At 40.2% G+C, this 21008-nt stretch overlaps 2 long non-coding RNA genes across 2 annotated transcripts; one reads left to right on the top strand and one right to left on the bottom strand.

Moving 5' to 3' along the window:
* Positions 1-484: 484 nt before the first annotated feature.
* Positions 485-18367, bottom strand: LOC121706844. The gene is made up of 4 exons (XR_006031176.1): positions 18289-18367; positions 11437-11442; positions 10164-10171; positions 485-497 (listed from the first exon to the last, which is right to left on the bottom strand). It is a non-coding gene; the product is annotated as an uncharacterized LOC121706844 (long non-coding RNA).
* Positions 6478-18430, top strand: LOC121706850. The gene is made up of 4 exons (XR_006031184.1): positions 6478-6800; positions 17666-17838; positions 17954-18078; positions 18291-18430. It is a non-coding gene; the product is annotated as an uncharacterized LOC121706850 (long non-coding RNA).
* The last annotated feature ends 2578 nt before the right edge of the window (positions 18431-21008 follow it).

The following is a 21008-nucleotide window of genomic DNA, read 5'->3' on the forward strand; positions in this document are numbered from 1 at the left end:
CATTGAGCCTCGTAAATGGTGTAAAACAGTGATTTATTTGCATGGCTAGCCTGATGCTGAAGCACCACCATTGAAAAAGCTGCTGGTAGCATCGGCTAACTAGCGCCAGATTTTAGAGTGCAGGGGACAAGCCGAGATGGGCTATGAGACATACGTTCACACTCGGTATCATGTTTCAACACACTTTAGGTCAATATCACACCGGAATTCTCCTTTAAGGTGAACAGAATCTAAATAGAAACAGTAACCTAAATGGAATTGTATACAATTGAGTGTGCCTGACTCTTCCTTTCTTCCACAGAATATATAACACACTAATAAAAAGTGTGTAAAACAGGGCTGCTAGTTTTATATATATTTTTGATATGCAAACTGCAACACTTCCTCTATTACTCTCTCTGCTGGGCCTTTCTTTGTTTTGAACTTAAGGATACAAGAAAATTTATTGTCACATGCATATAGTTACTGGAACTTAAGAAATTATGTCTGGTGTCAGCCTATTTGTGCATTTATGGGGGGGGGGGCTGCATAAGAAAGGTGGGGGAGGATTGGGATTGGGGATGGGGCACCAACAAGGAGCACCCAAGAGCAAGGTATGGACATGATATGCTGCATATCTGCAAAAGCAGATAAGGGTTTTTATTACCAAAGCAACACATTGGTGCTCTCCAGGAGTTTTCATTACATTGTGTTCCTAAAAGCAAGAAACTAAAAATCACTACTAGATCATCAGTGCAATTCCAAGGCTGCATATCAATATACTATCTAATATACTAATTATTAGGTGAATTTCATCAGTGCGATAAATAAGTTACCCTTTCCATATAGAGAGCCAAAGAAAACATACCCTCAGGTGGCGATGACGGGCCCAAGCACCTTTGGTTCCGCACCCTGTGACATTTCGTCATTCAACAATGCGCTCACATTCGATGTGTGTATCACATGCACACATATTGTGTGTGTTAAATTCCATGGGCCTATCGCTCTGTCAGTTAACATTGCACTAGCTGAGCTGCGCTTTAGAACCAAACTACTTAAAACGGAAGTTTTGGAGTTTAACATGCAGCTGAGATCAAAGTTGAATGTGATTGCTCTGTAAGGAATGACACAAGATCAGATGATTGTTGCCCGCTGTTGTTGGTCAGCAGTCAGGCCCTCACCTGGAATGGAGATAATCGAAGAAGAGTCAGTTTGGGTGGTGCTCTTACGGCATTGGTCTGATCCTCCTCGTTCCACTGCTCAGGTTTGCACCTAAACCCAGACTTCAAGCCAAGCACAAACAGTCCAACAGTGCTTCATCTTCATCTCCTGCAGCTTCTCTGTCTAATTGTCGCCACTTAGCATGGCACTCTTGTAGTCGAAGGATAAACTCCCCACCTTCTCCTCAGGGCGTTGGCGACACTTGAAGAATGCTGCACATGTTTGAGCTATGCTGGCGGTCTCCCCATACAACTCCTGTAAGGCCACAAGAAGTTTTTTCGCCTGTGTCACATCTTTGGTCGTCCAGCAGTGCCACTTTACGTCTGGCTTTTCCTTCTAATGCGCTGAACAAGAAGTCGGCTTGTTGTTCGCCAGAGAGAGGTTGTGCACACAGCATAGCTACCACCTGAGCTCGCCATTGCCCAAATTGCTGCCGCTCCCCACTGAACTTTGGGAGCCAGGGGGCACTGTAAAACCATGGCATGAGTAAAGGTGAAGCAGGGGTATCAGTTCCCTGAGCTGGTATATTTAGTAAATTGGTAGCCCTCCCCCTTGAACTACTTGGCCCTGAGTGGTCATCTTCTGTGTCACTGGGCATCCTGCCCAATATGCTAGAAAAAGAAGGAGTGTCCACCTTACAGCTGTACAACCGGTAGCTTTCGCTCAGACACTCCCCCCCCCATAAACTTTTACCAATGCCCAGGACACAGAAGCTCACAACAGATATTAGTATAAAAATACAAGTTGCTTTATTCAAAATAAGGAGAGGAGACGGGACGACAAACAATCAGATGGATCTAAAAGTAATGTAAAAAGTTAGCGATAAGTAAGTTATTTTCAAATCATCGATGCTCAAAGAGGAGAAATCTAGACAGCGAGAAAAGAGCTTTATATAACGATACGGGGGCAATACCACGCAAAACTGTCATGTCCGCAACGACAACTAAATAGGCTACCATGGCATTATGTTGCCGTTATGGATGTGACAGTTTTGCACGGAATCGCCCTGGACCGACTCTTCTACATATTCTGAGACAGGCGATTTTTAAAAGCTCCAATTTGAAGCACCTCTACTAGACAAAGCATATATTTTGAGCAAGCATAGGGTAGGCTAGGCCTACCCATTCAACAGTGAACTGAGACCACAGAATATTTTATGATTTAAGAGGGCAATACAGTAGGCATTACTTTAAATTGGCAAGCTTCCCTCGAGGTCCGCGCATGACATCACGCGGGATCACGCGACTTTAATTTGTATTTCTCCAGGGACGCTGCAACGACGCTGCAACAACCCAAACAACCGGCAGATGGCTCTTGTGAGCAGGGTGTCTTGTAAAAAGAAATGGAGCCTGGAAAACCCTACACAGACTTCACTACAGACTTTAGCAGACTGGTTTAGAAATAATTGAATAGCCAGAAATATACCTGCCCTGCCCTAATAAAGAAATATTTGGTTAACTGTGAGTGAATCCCGTTTGCAGCCGTAGAAGAAACGCAGCACGAATAAAACATTCCGGTTTTCTCCGAGTGCAACGATAGACAGACATCATTTGGACAAAATATAGAGCATATTAACCTCCGTTGCTCAGCCAAATGCCTTCCTGTTACGTCCTGTTATCATGGAGTTACAGGCGATAAACGATTTTTGATGGTCACAAGTTTACTTCATTAGTGGTTTATTTTTTTGATTATTGAAGAGTGTTTTTCATTTAAAGGATGTTTCATTCGCCCCCCCCATGCTGTTTCATTTGTCCCAGCCAGGAGGGACGAATGAAACAAAACACATGTTCGACTTCTCCTTAAATAACTCTTGAACGGTTTTGTTCAGAGCTATACATGCAACTGTATTTGACAAAGGACAGATGTATGTTGCTAGTGACAAAATATTAACTTTCAGTGTTTTACGATGTCTTTGTAAATTACGTGTAATTAAAAAGTCTTTCATTCGTCCCGGTGATTTTCCGTATGTTGTAGAGTGCGAAACGGCATGACCGGGCGACTAAGGCAACATGATCTGGGAAGTTTAGTTGGTTGTCGAGAACAACTCCTAGATTTCTTGCAGTCCTGGTCGGTGAAACAGACAGGGAGTCAAATTTGATGTTGATGTCGTGGTGTATGGTAGGTTTAGCTGGGATGACCAGCAGTTCAGTCTTTGAGAGGTTCAGCTGGAGGTGGTGTGCCTTCATCCATGTAGCTATGTCTGAAAGGCAATCTGAGATCCGTGCTGAAACCAGGGGGTCGTCAGGTGGAAAGGACAGATAGAGCTGTGTGTCGTCTGCATAGCAGTGGTATGAGAAGCCGTGCGAACGGATAATCTGTCCCAAGGAGGTGGTGTAGATAGCAAAGAGGAGGGGGCCCAGCACTGAGCCCTGGGGGACCCCTGTGGTGAGATGGTGAGGTGCAGATAGCTGACCAAGCCATGATACGTTAAACGAGCGTCCTGTGAGGTAGGATTCAAACCAGGAGAGAGCAGCTCCGGAGATTCCCATGTCAGCGAGTATAGAGAGAAGGATACGGTGATTAACCGTGTCAAAGGCAGCCGATAAGTCAAGCAGAATGAGTACTGATGATCGAGCGGTCGCCCTGGCTTCTTTTAAGGCTTCTGTTACAGACAGCAGAGCCGTTTCGGTAGAGTGGCCGCTTTTGAACCCGATTTGGATCCAGAAGGTTGTTCTGTGAAAGGAAGTCAGAGACCTGTTTGGAGACTGCTCGTTCAATGCCTTTGGATAGGAAAGGCAGTAGTGAGACAGGGCGGTAGTTCTCGACTTGAACAGGGTTGAGAGAAGCTTTCTTAAGTAACGGTGTTACCCGGGCCATTTTGAACGCTGTTGGAAATGTGCCGGAGGTTAGTGAGGCATTGATCACATGTGTGATAGCTGGAGCGATGGTCGGGCTGATGGACTGAAGTAGGCTCGTAGGTATAGGGTCCAGCGAGCATGTGGTAGGACGGCTGCATGTCAGGAGTCTGGACACTTCACTCTCGGAGAGAGGCGTGAATGCTGAAAAAGATGTTCCAGCAGTCCCTAGAGGTTGTAGGAGTGCGGTATCTGAGTCAGATGCGTTGAGTGGGCATGTAGAGAATTGACTGCTGATTGCCGCCACTTTGTTTGTAAAAAATGAGGCGAGGGTATCTGCAGTAAGGCTGGATGGAGGAGGAGGCAGCTGAGGGTTGAGTAGCGATTTGAAGATTGAGAAAAGTTTTCGAGTGTCTGTAGCGCTGTTGATTTTGTGATTGTAGAAAGCAGTCTTAGCAGCAGTGATGCTGGCTGAGAAGGAGGTCAGGAGTGTCTGGTAGTTTTTGAGGTCGTCAGCTAGTTTGGATTTGTGCCATTTCCTCTCCGCGGCTCAGAGTTTGGTGCGCTTTACTCGAAAAACTACTTTCAATCATCTATGAATTATTTCAGGACCAGGCCCCCAAGAGCTACTTAATATAAGCTGTCTGAATGAACGCATTTTAAAAGCGAACTGTGAAACAACAAAGCGTAGCCTATATAGTGGCGGGAAACCTGTGGTATCAGAACACAGTAACGTTAGCTGCTAGACCGGAGTTTTAGCCGACCACAAATGTTGAAAGGTTTTTCGACTATTTGCTCCGTTAACGCAATAATAACATAAAATAAGAAAGCGTTGGTGGAATGTGAGGCTATTAAACTTAAGTCAGCGAGTTGCTTTTCGAATCCCACCATTATTTCATGCCCTGCAGATAATCTTCAAGACCATTTTTGGACTGTAAACTCAATTTTTTCACACTAACTCGCGTCACAGACCTACGCCACACACCACTTGGAGGTGCAAACAATCGGATATTTGGTTATTTAACCATCAGTTAACTTCAAAACAGGCATTTTACTTTGGATAGTCAATAGCAATACATCATAGGAGTGATTTAATGTCAAAAAATCTAGACTGGAGTAACTCAACATTTGACACCTCCGTGATGTTTAGTGTTCTAAAGACATCAAATAGCTCGTTATCGTTACAGCCAAGGAGCAAGAAGTGAACACGCATGTATGGCTATAGAAACTGTGCCTTCATGTTACAACTAAACACGAGAAAAAAACTTTAATAGCCCTTGAGCCAGCTCCTTACTATGTGATCTCAATGGCTATGCAGCGTTTGTTTGCACCTCCTGGTTACCTCCCAAAAACGCCCTTAATATCCGTATGTTTGTGTGAAAGAATTAGGGGGTTGCACGGACGTCAAGTTCTTGACGGTAACCCAGCTGCACGGCTATGTTGAACTATTAGAACTGAATGAAGTACAATGGAGTATTGTGCACTTTTGATACCTTAAGTGACTCAACTAAGATAAATAAAAAAAAAAAACTACTTTCAAAAAACACATGCAAAAGCATCTTAGTCAACCATACATAGGAACAGCTGTGACCTGAATAGTAATTAGTGGGTCCATGTAAGAGTATTTAGTAGCTTAGGTTTTACATATTTTGTTTATATGTATTGTAACGTTTATGAGTCAGGAGCCAAAGTTTCGTTCAAGGCAAGCTTTATTCCTAAGAACAAGGGCAGAGACACAGACACCGAATACAGCACACTAGGCAGGTCAAACACACACTACACATACAGGGGTGGACGCAGCCACCCACACAAAAAAGGATCACACACGAGGAAGAACTAAAAGGGTAACACGCTACACTAAAACCCGGACATTAAAACAGTAAAATAAAGGCACAACCCCACAGTTCTCCCCCCCATCCCAGCATGCACTGTAACACAGTTGTAGCACTTAGTCCAGGAGCACCGACGTTACACAGCCCCCCCCAACACAAGCTATTGTCGTCCTCAGCAATCGCTACTTCACTGCTGTAGTCCACGTCGGTGCACTAGTCCGACGCTCAGACACACACATAAAGGGCTATTCAAGAATGCTCAAAACACTGATGATCGGATCAATACCATTTCCACACAAAGTGAACAATTACAGAACCAAGACAAATATCCTCCAGAGGGAAAGGCATTGGCCTCACTAATTAAAGTGCCCATATTATGCAAAAATCACTTTTTCTGGGATTTGGGGTGTTATTGTGTGTCTCTGGTGCTTCCACAGGCATACAAACTTGGAAGAAAAAACATCCATGCTGTTTTGAGTGAGATACGGGTTTCAGAATTGATACAGCATTCAGCCTCTGGGTGAGCTGTTCAAAATCGCCAAGGGTTCACACGTCACAAGCCGAAATATTTGAATATTCCCACCCCCTCAGAGCATAAGTACAGTGTCTCCACCCACAAGGCACAGCAGTAACTTCTCGGATAGCAGCCATTTTGTTACCGATTTGGAAGCACTGGTTCAGATTAGAAGACACCATGTCGAAGTACCATGCAAAATGCTCTGTTGTTGGCTGTACAAAAGAGCACAAAACACTTCATCGTGTCCCAGCCGAAGAGGACAGAAGAGCGGCATGGATTGAATTTATTTTTGATGGCAATATCCATGCTACAGTTGGCAAGAAACTGGCAACAATCATTTCGAGACTGACTGTTTCTCAAACTACGGTCAGTACAAGGCAGGATTAGCCTGGGAAACTCATCTTAAACGACGGTGCAGTTCCAACTTTGCGCGAAATACATGCAGACGAGGAACATGTAAGTAGTTCTATACAATTTCATTTGTAAACTAGAAATGCAATTCCAAGGAATTACCAGTGAATGAAAATGCTAAAGTTATGATGCAAAATATCATGTATCATAGTTAAAATAGATAATACAGAGATGGTTACTACGGTGATGCTAGGATAGACATGGTGGCTGCATAGCTTAATAAAAGTTGATAGTTTAAAAGTAGACTGTTTAAAAGCTGAATGTAGATAGTTTAAAAGTTGTTGATAGCCAGTAGATAGTTTAAAGGTTGTTGATAGACAGCTAGTTGAATAGATAGTTTAAAAGTAGACCGTTTAAAAGTTGAAGGTAAATAGTTTAAAAGTTGTTGACAGACTGGAAGTTTAATGAATGTGTATAGGTAGATATTTGACGATAGTTGGAATGGCTCTAATGTTTGCTAGCAGTTATGCTAAGATTTTTAACTATGCTAACCATGCTACTTAGCTAATGTTTTATAGCAGTGTTAGCAATGCTAACTATGCTAACCATGCTACTTAGTTAACTTAGCTAAAATTTTCTAGCAGTTTTGCTAAACATGCTAACTATGCTAACAATGCTAACTATGTTAACCATGTGACTTAGCTAACCTAGCTTATCATTTTTAATAGTTATGCTAACTATCATGCTAACTATACTAACCATGTGACTTAGCTAACCTAGCTAATCATTTTAATAGTTATGCTAACGATGCTAACTAGCATGCTAACAATGCTAACTATACTAACCATGTGATTTAGCTAACCTAGCTAATCATTTTTAGTAGTTATGATAACTATGCTAACTAGCATGCTAACATGCTAACTATGCTAACCATGTTACTTAGCTAACTTAGCTAATCATTTTTAACAGTTTTGCTAAAAATGATAACAATGCTAGCAATGCTAACATGCTAACTAGCTACAGTGGGTAGGAGTCATAGTTGATGACAAGTAACAGTTACAATGGCTGAACAGTTAAAAAGTTCAGTAGTTTAACCCTTTGCAGACTGTGCCGAACATTCCATTTTTTCATACTCGATGGCCTTATGGCACAAAAAGGCTTATTGTATGATTATGCTACATGACAAAGATACAATATACCCACCACTCTAATCAGGAGAAATAGCCCTTTCAAATGGTATAAAATATAATTAATAAGTTTGAGGAGAACATACATAATTTTTAAAAAATATCTTTAAAATGCAACCCCAAAAAACACGAAAATATCAGTTTGTCAAGATTAATCTAATTTTTCTCCCAATTTCTATTGTAGATAGAGAAAAACATAGAGTGTATGGGAGATTCACAATTTTGTCCTCTACTCAGTGATAAAAACAGAATCAATGTGTCACCTTTTGTTCAAAAGTTATGATAAATTTATTAGACCTTTGCAGATGGCACGAAACATTCCGTTTTTTCATACTTGATGCCCTTGTGAGACAAAAAGGCTTATTGTGTGGCCATGCTACATGACAGAGATAGGATATACCCACCATTGTAATCAGGAGAACTAGCCCTTTGAAATGGTACATATCATAGTTAATAAGTTTGAGGGTAACACACATTGTTTTTAAACAAAACCTTCAAAATTCAACATAAAAAAACGTGAAAATATCAATGTCAAGATGAATCTTTCTTTTCACCTAATGTCTGTTGTAGATATAGTGTGCAATGGATAGCCAGTGTTGTGTTCTCCTCAGTGAAAAAAAAAACAGAATCAATTTATCACCTTTGGTTCAAAAGTTATGATTAATTTACTCATAACAGTAACAAGTAGAATTTTTAAAGAGTAGAATGTTTTCATTTCCCGGTTTGGCATCTGACCTAAAAATACAGATATAATGGTCATGTAAAAAAATAAGCTGTTTTACCATCAAAACAAGCTCAATATGGGATGTCTTACTGTACTCTGAAGAGGCTAAATCAATTGTGGGGAGGACAGATAAAGGCTGAAAGACAGACTAGCTGATTGTAACTGATTCTCCGTGTGCTTCATTCTACTATGAAAACAAGAATATAGAGACACTGGCACATGTGTTAGGTTTACGAAAGGGGAAATAAATCATTTTATTTAGAAAAGTCTTAAACAATGTGATTAAATAACCAGGAACAACAACTTCAGGTAAATAACATAAACATATGTTTACAAACATGCAGTAACTATTAGAACTACAAGAATGACAAGACAACAGTATAACAAAGATCAACAAATCTTACATGGTGAACAAAACATCAATTCATACTAACATTCACACACATATATATAAACAATTAAAACGTTAGAAGAAATTCAATACATTTAACAACCATACAGCATATAATTCGATACAATATATAATTATCCATATCATTTGCCCCACACATAAGGTGATACACTAACGCCACATTCACACCAGATCCGTGGTGTGTGCATTGTCACAGCTGTGGCATGGTTGTGTGTGTGTGTGTGTGTGTGTGTGTGTGTGTGTGTGCATGCGTGTGTGTGTCCATCTAAGCCTAGCAGACGATGGGGTGTAAATGCTATTGGAGTTGGTGTCTCTGTCTGTGTTGGAAGGATAGGCAAAGTGTATGCTTTCTACCTGACATGGGACTTGACCAAACTCAAAATAAAGAAATTCTCAGATAAGAAATCTAGAAATTGAATTACAAATCTAACCAAACTATTATCACTATAATCCCTCTCATTATTGTTATAAGCAACACTCTTATCACAACCAGAAATGTGCTTGCGCCCAGATGGACGCACACACACACACAAACATGCTTACCCAGCTGAGGATGATGGAAGATTATCTCCTCCTGTAGCAAATCATTGTCTTCTTCATCCAGAAGCTACCCATCCATGTCCCATGTCCATGCCATCGTGGTCCTTGGGGTCATATTTGCCATCAGCAGTCGGCTGCTTTCAACCCAGTTGCACGTACTTCTCTCCATCCATCTAAAATAACAAATCACAGGTCTGATAGTGAATAGGTTGTTTAGTTTTATTTTACATTACTTCCACATAATCTTAATCACCACCAACCATGACTCTTTTCACTAAAAGTATTATTGTCACTGGAGGACTCCAATATTGCTTGGAGAGGTAACATTAGTCTCAGAGCTCACTACAGTAAGTGTTATTGCCTTGGCTAAACCATACATAGCATACCAGCTTACAAGCAAAAATTGATTTATTAACATGAGTCAGGAGATATGACAGAAAACATCTAAACAGCATATGCATACACATACACACCGTGCATAGGCTACTGCAGTTGCGTAAAGACAAAACACCCCCTTAGAAAATAATGTGTTGACGAGTAGGCTTGGGTGTATGAGCTGCCATCATAGTTAGCCACCCAAAAACCTCATAATCGTAGCAGCCAACCTTACAGCCTAAAAGCTAAACAATACTAAAACACATTTATAACAAATCTTCAGTCATGTATTCATGAAAACAGCAGTCAATGAATAAAATCCTTACGTTACACCATCGGTGATCAACAGTCTTCACGTCGGTAACATAACATTAACGTTGTCATTCATGTCAGATGTTTCTATCTATGTAAGCTAAGCAACTTGGCTACAAACAACTGTAAATTGTGCTATACATATTACGAAGGAATGAAAGGTTTATTTGACAATAAAATACCGATTAGGTCTACTTGACATAAAGTTGGCAGTCATGAAGCACGGGAGTGAACTTTATCGCGACTACGCGTCAAGGACATGTTGCAGCCTCTCCTGATGCTAACGTTACCTAACTTAGCTAGTTTTCTATCAGATGACAAGCAAGCAACATCGTTCAAAATAGAACAAATCGTTAAAGTTTCAGTCTTAGTAGGTCTGTAATCTTGGTTGACATATAGTAACCCCCCAAAAATGACTGAAAATGATGAGTTTACTAAAGATTACGGTGTGCTAAAATACCAGCTGTCATCAGCTGAAGTGAACACACACACGCATTATGTTATGGCCATGCATACAAGGTGTAATTACCAGCAAAAATAACTTTTAAAAACGATTTTGAAGTAATAACATGGATAACAAGTAATAATAACATAAAAAGACTTGTTTTTACCTCAGATGATCCAGTAGTTTCTCCTTTAGACGACGTCAAGATCAACGATGCATAGTGCTTCCTGCTGTTTTTCCTCTAGTGGAGGGAGACGTCAACTCTTGATTTTTCCTTCACGTAGTAAAAGAAATTCGCGCCACAAATCCCTTAACCAATCATATCGCCAGAAAGCCTATGAGGTGACGTTTTTGAGGAAGTTTTCAGTGATAAAATTGGTTGGGGCAGAGCCCGTCTACGGAGAGCCTGGCCACTCAATATTAAGTCCCATTCATAGATTGTATATATAGAACTGGACAGTGTGCCGTCTGTTAAGAGTGATGCGAGCGTTAGTCCAGAGCCCCCTGGTGGCTGGCTGCAGTACAATGTGTAACTCCGCCCATCCCCATGTATTTCAATGGCCAAGTAGCCAACTTTCCGTGTCACTTTTCTCACCTAAAACTATTTTTGTATCAACAACTTTTTATTCGAAAAAATAGTTGTCAAGATGCTTCAATACACACAATTTTTCTTTTCTCGCTGAAATTATTTTTTTTAATGTTATATTAACAAATCTAAAAAGGGCGTGTTTACACCTATGATTGACAGCTGGCTGGCTGCAGACACGACGCTTTGTCCATTATGTTTTACCGTCTAGGCTGCAGACACTACCACGCCATCGCTCACTTATTTTAACGACACCTGATTTCGACACATAATCTAACCTAAATAAGTGTTGCTGTCATTATCATTAGGCTATATCTTATCACAGTCTGACTAAATACATATTGATAGTCATACATTGTGTAGTTGTTTGTAAGAGACATCGTTGTTAGTTGTTACAGATTCTTTGTGAAAAAAGATATGTGCTGTTCTTTCGTAGATGCTAAGTCTATTAGCTCATAGCATGCTACATCATGCTAGCATTAGCCAGTTGATAGGTAAAGTAAAAGGGCTCTGCTATATTGATCCGAAGTGACGTTAGCCATAGTCCCCATAATTTACAGTCCTACTTGTTTCAAATGGTTTAACGTAACCAGTGATTGCCGCCATCATCGTTGCAACTTCATTTGAATACACTTTGTCACTGGAGAAGGCGATGTTAAGTTTCATTAACGTTAACTCTTGCTTAGTTTTGCGAATGGCAATAAACGCCACCTAGCCTGCTAGGTCGACAACCTCGGTATGCCCATTTATGAATCAGCCCGACAAATAACTTTACTTGTGTTTTAGTGAACACATTATTGGACCATAGCTTAACGTGAGGTAGGATTCAAAGTTACAAATGGACAATTTGCTTAGTATGCTCATAACAGCGGTATCTGAAAATGCTGAGTTAAGGTATCGTTGTTACCTGCGATTGCACTGCTGGAGAAGCATTTTGCATTGGTATGATTTGATCAGGTATTCCCAGTGATGTGTAAATCCTCCCATAGACGTACCCCATTTCAAAATAATACGTCTAAATTGAAAACTGTGACAACTCATTGATAGGCTCTCTCAATATGTCTGTAATCGTATGCCTCTACCACAGGCTTGCTAGTCTTTCACCAGAGAGGGTGCTCCATTATAAATAAAAAATGTAATGCTGCAGCCTTCATGTCAGCTGTAAAAATATGAGAACATGGACCTACTACATCAGGATACTCTGTAAACATTTTACACATAATCAGGAAGCTACTTTGCTGTTCAGTGTGTGATGTGTTTAAAGTGGTACTACGTTTAAAGAAACATTTTTATTCTTTATTTCAAGTGCATAAGAAAATACCACATTATGATGATGATGGTTATGGTTACCCTTAACAAATACAAAACAATATAATACTTAAAACAGGGATCAATCAATAGCCTAATGAAATAAACAATGAGGGGGGAAAGCAATAATAAATAATAATGCCCATTCAATCAATAATATCAAAAACATGGTAAGACTACATTAAAGAGAATATCAATAATAAAAAATGTAAAATTAATCAACAGCCTATAATGAAAATAAAACAGTACTACTGCATACAAACCATAATGTATAAGAAGTGCTTAAAAGACCAAAAACTATCACAAGAACGAAGAGCACTGGGCAACTCATTCCACCAACATGGAACCACTGAGGAAAAGAGTCTTGAATTTGACCTAGCGTTTAAGACTGAAGCTCATCAGAAGACCGCAGTGGGCGGTTGGGGATGTATATCTTGATCATTGAATTAAAATAACAAGGAGCAGATCCAGTCAGTGTCCTATAGGCCAAAGTGAGAGATTTAAATTTAATTCTGGCTACTGTAGGGAGCCAATGGAGAGTAACTAGGAGAGGAGTTACGATGTGTCCTCTTTGGCTGATTGAAGACCAGTCATGTTACAGCATTCTGAATGATAGATCACACAAAAGAAATAAAAAAAAACATACAATATTGATTTAGTATCAACAAATAATTATTATTTTAGTAACGTCTACATCTTTGTGTAGGCTACAGTTAAATACTAAGCAATGGCCTCTGACTTAAATACCAAGGCAGTTAAATGACCGTGGTATGGTATAGTCTACGTGATACACAGGACTACACAGTAAACCCATTTAAAAAGCATCATCATCTCAGTATACCCATTTAAAATAGGCAAGGATACGTATTTAATAACATTTGGGGTTGCTCACAGTATACCCACCACTACAACTAACTAACTAGACTACACCACTGGTTAAATGGCGCATTGCAATTTACAATTTGTGTGAGTTCAGGGGCATACAGAAAGTTGAAGTTTGGGTGACATCAATAAAGAAAATAGAAACAAAGGGATGTGTACAGACTCAAGTATGAATGATGTCACATTAACAGAAGGTTCAGAGCAGCGGCAGACTTTTCTTGGTGCCACGCAAGTTATTGAAAGTCATGTGTTTTCAGAACGTAGTGGTGCTGTGCCATGTCCCATGTATAAGGGGCTTCATGTTGATCCAGTGACGGTGGGTGATGATGTCAGGGAGATGGATGTCAGGGGACTTGGAGAAAGGGGGAGGACATGCCACCTCAGACCACTCCAGCCAAACCACTTCACGTAGGCATTCCCTTGCTTGCAGACTAATGTAGATCATGGAGACCACCTTGCCGCCACCTCCAGTACATTCAGCCATCACCCATATCTTACCTGCAAAAAGGAAAGTTACAATAAAGTTAGTCAGACAATTTAACAACATTACAAAGCATCTAATCAGGCACTCAACACCACTAGTAATACCAATTAATTAAATATGTGTGTGCAATAAACTTTACAGCCTACCTAATGTTAACTACACATTTAAATATGCGGTGTGAATGTTATTAACTTGCGTCAGCTTGAAAAATAACGTTATCAGTATGACTGATCATGGACGTTAGATGACAAACTAAGGTCTTTCTCAAATGTTCACCGATATCCCTGGGAAGTGACTGGTTCTTGGCGTAGTGTTTAATGCAGGCGTTTCATTTATCGATCATTCACTTATGCGGTCTACAACTACCGACCTACCGATCTATTTTTTTTACAGTCTATGCTACCGACCTACCATCACAGAAGTAGCTCTAACAGGTGTCTGTCGTTAACGTTAGAAAAAATGCAACGCTGGCAAACTGGCTAGTAGTTACATTAACATGACGGGTTGATGAGGTCCATGCTTCACATTACGTTAACGTTAACTTGCGTTGCTTTATCACATCATACCGTTGCTTTATCACATCATATACTGTACTGACTGTCTAGTGTTATTAATCCCCATGTACAGTCAATGGTTACTCCATGTTGAGATGGCATACATTAAGATTGAGATATTTGAAAACAGCAACAACTAATAAAACCAAGTATATTATGCATCGACTGTTACGGGAGCTGTGTGCTAATCTTCACTTCAACGACTAACTTAGCCTCCCGTTAACGGTAACGTTAATGTAGCTGCTAACGTTAGCATCTAATTCGCTGTCCGTATTTCTGTTGTTAGCTCATTAGTATTCACCATACTAAATTGTCACAGTCTATAATCAACATAATAAGCTCTCTTAGACGTATTTAAGAACACCAATAGACAAAAAAAAAACTTTTCAATTGATACGCAACACTTACCAGACAAGAACAAACCGATTGTTGTTTGTACTGTTTAGCTAACTCACAGCCGCAAAATTCATCCAGCCAGCTAGCCTTCTGCGCCGACTCGACCTGCGTTGTGGAAAGGAGAAGGGGGCGGGTTTCACTTGACAAGGGGCGTGTTTAACTCGCTGAGTGGCAACTGAGTGGGCGTGCCTGACCGCGACTCCTCTTCACTGCGCATGCTTCAACTTTTGCTGCGCAGCCGCACTTCAAATTGGCTCCAAATTTTCCAAGATGGCGTCTCCTCGGCGGCTTCAATTCCATAGAACACTGTAGAATGCAGCCACACTGTCCAGTTCTATATATACAGTCTATGGTCCCATTGTACCGAATTTTGGTTGCAGTTCCACCAGATTTCCACTGGGGGCGATCGCCATGCAGAATGAATGGGAGTCAATGGAGCTAGACGGCTAAATTTGTCTCTTTCACCTGATTGTCGTTGACAAATCTTAGATTTGATTATAGTTTGTATAACTTCAACATGGGTTATAGGTAAAAAGTTGAATGAACGAGTACTTATGTCCTTTTGATTTCTTACAGTTTGGGTCGTTGTTGCCCATAACACGCTAGCATTGTGCTAATGAGTGACATCATTGACATGTTTGAAAGGCTTTTTAGAACAATTAAGTGACTTTAAAAAATATAATACTCCACCAAGTGTATTTTCTTTGCCTCCCCTTTCGAATACAATATTCAAATGACTTGAAAAAAAATTATATCCCGAGAAAAGTGGATTTTGAGGGGTACAGCTCCATAGACCTCCATGCATTCTGCACTCGTGGACGAGCGCCCTCATGTGGAACCACAGAAGGAACTGCAACCAGTTCAGAAACCGGAAGTTTTCCGAGAGTGGCAGTTCTCCCCTTATTAGACATTCTCTGGTTGGGGTATGGCGGAGTTATTAGACTGATTAACGTCATCAGTACTGGGGTACCAAAATTAGAATGGGCCGTCTGCAAAGGGTTAAATTGTTTAACAGTGAAATGTTGTAGTGAGGACTTTTATTTTGAAACAGTTTTTGGCAGAGGAAGCAATTGAACAGGATGTGTAGTCTTAATAGGGCCAGTTTGTATGCTTAAAGCCTGAGACTGGCAGTTGATCCAGGTGGCCTGAACACCTGCCATAGGATTCTTATTGCTTAAAGGTGCCATGTGTAATGTCTGCCAAAAAATCAATTCATACTCCACATTCCATAAAAGATGGGGCAGTATACCTCCAGAAAGTGAGTTTGTCTACCCTAGAGTAACAACCGAGACACGTGTATTGCAGTTTGGCTGGCGGTTATGTTACCCGATACTGCCTCCCATGGCCGAAACTGGTATTATGACACTTGTCGGGCTGTGGCTAGTAATTTAGCATGCTAATTCAGGTTGATATCTCTTCAGCACTATACCTTGTCATTTGTTTAATGACATCATCGCCCTTATTTCCTCTCATTCTTTTGATGCGTGTAGCTCATTTTTTGGATATTTTTACCTCAATTCTTACACATGGCACCTTTAACGGCCGTATTATGATGTCACAATCGGCAATGTTAAGTCTATGGGGATTTTTAAAAAGTTTTTCTTTAATAGTTTAAAAAGTTTCAAAGTTGAAAAGACATAGCAGCTTCGTCCGTTTGAATACCTACGTTACAAAGTTTGAATGAAGTTTCTAAGTTAAACTGTTAAAGAGAAATAGCGTACGGAAAAAGTGGTAAGCGGAATAATAATAAGAAGTTGTTGCCTAGGAAGAACAGTACAGTGCATTTTCATGCACTGTAATTAGGGTAAACTCGTGTGTGTTGTAGCAGTGTTTTGCCATTGACACTGAGGCGGCTAACCGCTAGCGCTAGCTTCTAACATTAGTTAGTTTACAAGTCTGCTTGGTTTCTCCTGCAACGCCATTGTCCAGCGAAACTTTCAAAAATTGTGCATTTGTAAAAGATTTCTATGCTGTAATTGGTTGCGCAACAAAAAGTGTGTGTGGGCGAGATTACAAGTTTGGTCGTCAAGCTACAGTAGATTTTTGCCCACCACATCAGAAGATACAGTACCTAGGCCTAGCTCGCCCCTAATCCAAACATGTTTATGATCTTTTTAGCAGCTAATTCATGTATAAGGGAGAGGTGTGCACGTGTTTATTTTGCAATTCTACACGAACTAACCAAGCAGTGTTTTGCTAAACTAACCAAGTAGGTAGTGTTTTGCCACCGTACAAGGTAACGCTAACCTCTAGCTTAGCAATCAGCATTGTCTCGACATTCAAACCTTGTGACAAAATCGGTCATGCAGTACACATCCCCGGCGGTTTCGGGGAATTTGCTAAAATAATGCGTTTGGAAATGTTTTCTGAACTGGAATATGTTAGTGTTGTCCAGGGTAGAACGAGTGTATGGTTGAAATTGCTACATCACTGTAGCAGACAATTTACACTCAAAGCCAACCATTATTTGTAATTAGTTTCTTCTCTTGTGTAGTATTTATTAGCGATCCTTTTTTTACTTGATGTAGCTGTTGGCATACATGTAATATGAAGTTGATGTCATTTCTCTTTTTGTATAGGCCAGTACATCATTAACATTACATACAGAAGAAAGACCAGCTACAAAATGTATTGGTTGGCAGACTGAGCCCCCTGAAAGAAAGTGTTGGCACACAACGGTCTTCTAGGACTCTGCAATTATGGTCATTACCAAAAATATGATATGTACTATATATATATATATATATATTTTTTTTGTCTTGCAGGAACTCCTGCGTTCTACAATCTAGAAAAAGGAGCTGACCAAGAAGACTGTCCTGAAGAATATTGCCAAACTCAGTCCCCACTACCAGACGTCCTCTTTGGAGGCGTTCCATAGTGTCATTCTGCGGTTCGCACCCAAAAACGTGGTCTATCCATATCTGGGAATGCTGTGCAGGTAAATGAAACTGTTTATTCTTTGAGAATATTTGCCCATTCCTTGAAATTGTTTTCATGTCTGATTTTCTATTTACTGTCCAATACTCTACCTGGCTGCACTGCATTATAATGAGAATGCTAATCGAGGACAAGCCACCACATCTTCAAGGGATCCTCTTTACAAACTGAGCTTTCCAAAATCCAGGAAGGGAGAGTGGATTTTGGAAAGCCAGAGCTTTGAAGACAGACGCTACATTCCGTAAGGTTTTTTTTTTTACACAAAAACAAACATTTACATTGTACATGACAAAGTACTGCAACAGTGCTTTCAACACAATAAATAAAACCAAACAAACTTACTTAAATACCTGAGAAACTACAAAATTTCACGTGCAAAATGAACAGTTGTTGAATAATGTAGTAAATTATACTAGTGATTCACTTTTTTGTGTGTGTATGTGTATTGCACAGGGTATGTTGATGATTTGATGGACATGATCATGGAGAAAGTCTTTGTTGACCCATCGTCGTATGGAGACGAGATTCTGAAGATAAACATCCCGCTGGACCTGTCTTCACAATATGAGCATCCAGACAAGGAGGAGGTCATCGCCAGCTATGTCTCAAGATTCAATCAAGGGGCGGGAGTTTGAAGCCTACATATCTTCCATGGGCATCAGGAAACTCCCGTCACGACACATGAGGGGATCACTACCCGTATCTTTCTACCAAAGAAGCCCCAGCACCAGCTCACAAAACTTCTGTAGGCTTAATACCTGTAACGACAGAAAAATGAACATTGCTAGTCAACAGGTTTTATGTATGTCTAATTTGGAATCAGTGAATCATTCAATACTGTATTTTTATGTACAATGACAGTGGTAAATAAATGTTTATTGCATGTGTAAAATGCTTCATGTGAATTTGTGTAATATACAGTTTGCTAAGGAAATACTTGGCTATAAGTTCAAGAAAAAAATCTGAAATAGAGGCTTTGGCAGACTATATTTGCTTTATTATGTTGTATGAACAGTGAATGTAAGTATGTTATTACAGATAACTCACTGCTCTATTCCCCATAACTGTGAAGGACCGTAGTCAGCCCTGTAAATGTTGCATGCATTCTGCAGTGAGAACTCATTTAGACCGTCCAGGTTTAGAACCTGTTTGCCTATCATACATGGAGGCCTTTCATCCAGCTGCTGCAGCCGTCTTGTAACCTATTGTGCATAACATAAGGTAAGTATCTGCAGTGGCATCTTGTCTGCAATCATATATTGCTGACATAAGTATAGGAAAGATCATGTTACCTGTGGTACCTCCTAGCAACATAAGTTCTCAGGCTCTGACGGCATTGTTGCACAATTTCCACATGTGCACCTAAACAAACAAACAAATACAAAAGGAGTCATGCATGAATAAAGCTAAAGAAATAATAAACCTGGTATTTTTTACCCAATAATAGCACCCACGATTACATTTGAACGAGCGTGCTCCAGCTAGCTAACGTTAGTACTTTTTCTCAGCCTGACGTAAGTAGGTGAATGGTAAGTAGTGCTAGGCTAGACTTTCTCAAGTTTACAATGCGAACACACCAGTATACACCAATATATCAAGCGCATACATGCAAGTCTCATAAGTATGACAGAAAAATACTACTGTACTTTAGGAACACTCAGTCTGTAGAGCAATGGTGTCGGAGCCCTCCTTAATTTTACTGTGAAAAACTGTAACGTTAACGTTATAAGTTAGAGCAGGTTACAGGATCTGCCAACTGAGCTAAGCTTGAAGCAGCGGGGTGTTTACAAGACATAACTTCACGTTTAGTGAACAAGAAGCACAATATAGTTTACTACTGTGTGAATACAAATTCATTAAGTTTAATAAATAATGAATAATAATTCATAATAGTGCCTGATCTGGCACTAACATTAGCTATCGATAGCTAGACTAGCCTAACGTTAGCTTTCACGGGCAAACACTGACTATCTAAGTTTCAAAAAAATAGAAAGTTTCACTAACCATTCAGAAGCGTCTTGCTGAATTCTCTGAGTCTCGGGTAGTGCAGGAGACTCCCCTCCTTCAGGATCAGATTCTGGTTCGAACATGTATGGTTGAACTACTGCCGCCATGTCCATGTGAAAGTTAACGTAGTAGCCTAGTCCTAGTAGTGGTAAGAGTCAGTGGGGCGTGGGCAAAGATTCTAGAAGCTTTGGGCGTGGCCAAATTAGCTGCAGATCATGAATATGTAATGAGCAGCAGAAAACAGCACACTCTGGAAGGGGCTGAAACAGAGGGTAATAGAGGTAGGTAACAATCGTTTCCTACACGCTATTTCCACCAAACAACTTCAGAAACATGTTTTCTGGAACTCAAAGACCTATTTGAACTTGTTGAAAAATAGTCAAAATATGGGCACTTTAACACAGTTCGTGGGTGCTACGGTAAGATTAAACTTGTTCCAAGTAGGCTATGCATTAGAAAGTGCAGCTTCTCCACGTAGCCATCCTGTAAGTTCACTGATGTGTTATATAACATTAGCCTATGTTATGGTAGTTGGTGTTATGATAGTTGGTATTGTTTTCAGTATATAGAGACTTACCTAGTCACTAATTAGTGCTAAAGTGGAGATGCTCTTTTTTGGGGGCATGACCATATATAGCCTAGTCTTTGCAAGCAATATGTCTAACAAAAATATGCAAACTTATAATAATAATAATATCAGTGTTTCCCATACATTGACTAATCTGTGGCGGGGCGCCACAAAATAAAAATCGGCCGCCCACAGATGAATATTCTATGTTACGGAGCCTTTCCTTGCCCCGCCCCGCTCTCTCTCGTAGCCCGCTGCCACTCCTCTGCATGTGCATTTAACAAAATATTCACAAATTGTCATTTTATTGACTCTGACACTGAATGTTTGGAAAATCCCGATGTAAATGGAAAAGTGTTTTCCAAAATTCAAAAGTGCTTGTCCCAAGGAGAAGTACGAACCTTTATTTTAACTATGTAGAAAACGTTATGAATTGCATCCACACATCAGCAGCCTTTCAACTGTGTTACAATTGCAAGGGTTCCCTCAAACGTCTTAAAAAGTGACAGGCACTCAATTAGACCTATACACTACTACAAAGTCAGCTACCGCCACAAATTGAATCCAATTCTGTGGGAAACATTGAATAATAATAC

Source organism: Alosa sapidissima, chromosome 4 (genome assembly GCF_018492685.1).
Source record: "Alosa sapidissima isolate fAloSap1 chromosome 4, fAloSap1.pri, whole genome shotgun sequence".
NCBI lineage: Eukaryota > Metazoa > Chordata > Actinopteri > Clupeiformes > Clupeidae > Alosa > Alosa sapidissima.